Below are 3,621 nucleotides of genomic sequence, written 5' to 3'. Positions count from 1 at the left end.
GGGAAAGAAACAACAAATGTGGGAGAGATTGTGGAGAAAGGGGAACCCTCTCACACTGTTGGTGGGAATGCAAGATGGTACAGCCACTTTGGAAAACAGTGTGGAGGTTCCTCAAAAAATTAAAAATAGAGCTACCCTATGACCCCACAATTGCATTCCTGGGTATTTACCCCAAAGACACAGATGTAGTGAAAAGAAGGGGTACGTGCACCCCAATGTTCACAGCAGCAACGTCCGCAATAGCCAAACTGTGGAAAGAGCCGAGATGCCCTTCAACAGATGAATGGATAAAGAAGATGTGGTCCGTATATACAATGGCATATTACTCAGCCATCAGAAAGGATGAATACCCAACTTTTACATCAACATGGATGGGACTGGAGGAGATTATGCTCAGTGAAATAAGTCAAGCAGAGAAAGTCAATTATCATATGGTTTCACTTATTTGTGGAACATAAGGAACAGCAGGGAGGACATTAGGAGAAGGAAGGGAAAAATGAAGGGGGGGACATCGGAGGGAGAGATGAACCATGAGAGACCATGGACTCTGAGAAACAAACAGGGTTTTAGAGGGGAGGGGGGTGGGGGGATGGGTTAGCCCGGTGATGGGTATTAAGGAGGGCACGTTCTGCATAGAGCACTGGGTGTTATACGAAAACAATGGAACGTGGATCACCACATCAAAAACTAATGATGTACTGTATGGTGACTAACATAACATAATAAAATTTAAAAAAATAAATGAAGAAAAAGGTAGAAATTTGATTGTCTTACAGGAGCCTAACCAGTGTTTAAGTGAATATTTATCAAATATGTATTTCTTTCTTTTTTTTTTTTAGATTTTATTTATTTATTTGACAGAGAGAGAAACCACATAAGCAGGGAGAGTGGGAGAGGGAGAAGCAGGCTTTCCGCTGAGCAGGGAGCCTCGATCCCAGGACCCTGGGATCATGACCTGAGCTTGAGGCAGATGCTTAACGCACTGAGCCAACAAGGTCTCCCATTATCAAATACCTATTTCAAACCAGGTCATGATCCCTGGCTCCTGGGATCGAGCCCCTCATGGGCTCCTTGCTCAGTGGGGAGCCTGCTTCTCTCCCTCCCTCTGCCCCTCCCCCTGACTTGTGCTCTGTCTCCCTCTCTCTCAAATACATAAATAAAATCTTAAAAAAAAAAAAAGTATCAGTACCTATGAAGGTCCCTGGATGTCCTTTCCCTGACCACATGCTGCCCCTTGCAGTTCTCTAGAGGGAAGCTCTACTCTAAATTTTGTGTTCATCATTTCCTTTCTTTGTTTGAAAGTAGCTTTCCATCCCCAAATAATATCTTGTTGAATTTTGGCTGCTTTTCAACTTTATATAAATGTATCATATTGTACATATTCTTCTGTAATTTGCTATATTTCAAAAGCCTGTTTTAAGGATTTATAACATAGTCATATGTGATATAGTTTTATTTCATTTTTTGTCCCAGCAGCATTTTGTATCTCATTGTGTAAGAATACAATATAAACTAGTAAATTCTCTTCAAAACAGCTATTTGGACTATTTCCTTTTTTTTGTATTGCAAATGATGCTATTTCTTCTCTTCTTGTACAAATCTATTTGTATGGGTACTATTTCTCTAGAAGTGGAATTTCTGTGTCATTTCCTTTGCTAGGAAATATCAAATTGCTTTCTAAATTCTATTTCTAAATTCTAAATATGAACTTTCAACAGCTGTTTATATAAGCTCCCTACTGCTCAACATTTTTACCAACCTTTGGTCATTGTCAGGCTGTTAATTTTGTCATTTTGAGATTGTGAAGTGGTATTTCATTTTGTCTTATAATTCCCTGATTCATAATGAAATTGTCATTTTACTTCCACTTTTCTTTGGAATTCAACAATTTCACAATGACATGACTAAGTGCTGGATTTCTTTTTTAATCATGTCTGGGATATTCTGGTCTTTCTAAATACGTAGAGTAACTTTTACTATTTTAGGAAAATTCTCAGACATTTAAAAAGTATTTTGTCTCCCCTAGTCTCTAGCTCCTCTCCTTACGGATATATAATAGTCTTATTCTATGCCTCTTAAACTCCATTTTATATTTTTCAATGTCCCTTAAACTCTATTTTCTGTTTTTCATTAAAGAAAAAAATTATTATCTTTGTAAACTGCCTTCAGCATTTAAGGATCTTGACAAGATTTAATATCCATTCTTCACACAAACACTTGGAGGCCTGGTTATTCCTAAAGTCAGCTTCTAACTTAGTGGGGAGACACTATGACATTCCCACTAAGGTCAAGAACAAGGCAAGAAGGCTCACTTATTTCCATTACTACTTAGTATTATATTGGAACTATGGGCCAGTGCAATTTTTTTAAAATGCAAATAACTAGAAAACTAGCAAATGGAAAAGAAGATGCAAAACTATCTTTTTTGGCAGGTGTTATGGTAATATACCTGAAACATCTAAGAGAATCAAGGATGCAAACAATGAAATAAGTTTAGGAAGACAGTAGAATAGAAAAAGAGCGTACAAAATCAATGTGTATACAAACATAACCAGGGAGAAGAGAAAACTCTATTTATAATAGCAACAGATAAGATACAATTCCTGGAAATAAACATAACAAGATATGTGAAAAAACCATATGAGAAAGACTTTTGCACACCTCTGAAACAGGATGTGAACAAATGGAATGATATCCCTTGTTTGTGGATGTCAATTTAAAAAAAATTTTTTTATTAGCATATAATGTATTGTTTGTTTCAGGGAGGTGTTTTTTTTTAAGATTTTATCTCTTTATTTGAGAGAGAGCACACAAGCAAGGGGGACGGTCGAGGGAGGAAGGGCAGAAGGAGAGGGAGAAGCTGACTCACCACTGAGCAGGGAGCCCCATGTAGGGCTTGATCTCAGGACCTTGAGGTCATGACCTGAGTGGAAGGCAGACTCTTAACTGACTGAGACATCCAGGCACCCAGATGTCAATTTTTCTTAAATTAATGTAGACATTTAGCACAGCCCCAACATAAATAGCATAATTTTTTTCTTTAAGCAAAAAAAAAAAAACCTCTGCAATTCTATTGCAAAAAACATACTAGAATACACATGATATTTAAAAAATGTACAGAATACTGAGTAGAAAAGAAAAGAGCCATAAATGGGAAATAGTCTTTTCAGATATGAAAGCACATTATAAAGCCTCTGTATTTAAAAACTGTGGTATGGGCACAAAAGGAGACACACAGAGAAATGGAATAAACAAAAATTCAGAAATTAATACAAGTATTTAAAAATATAAAAGTGCCATCCCAAAATGGACTTTTAAATAAATAAAATGGGAACAACTAACTAGGCATTTGGAAAAATAATGAAATTGGGTCCCTATGTCAAATACCAGAATAGTTTCCAAATAGAGAAGAAATCTAAATATAAAAAAATAAAACCATACAAACACAAGAATACACAGATGAAGTTTTATATAACCCAAGTCTGAGAACTTAACTGTGACTAAATACATCTCAAAATCCAGATACTACACAACCTATAAAAACATTATACGCAGTGACAAAAAGACAGACGAGAAAATAAGAGAAATATTTGCAAAATATAGCATAGATATAAAACTAAT

This window comes from Eumetopias jubatus, unplaced genomic scaffold (assembly GCF_037043125.1).
Source record: "Eumetopias jubatus isolate StellerSeaLion01/CBP00866 unplaced genomic scaffold, mEumJub1_p1.0 scaffold_8, whole genome shotgun sequence".
Lineage (NCBI taxonomy): Eukaryota > Metazoa > Chordata > Mammalia > Carnivora > Otariidae > Eumetopias > Eumetopias jubatus.
This window is presented reverse-complemented; position numbering follows the sequence as displayed.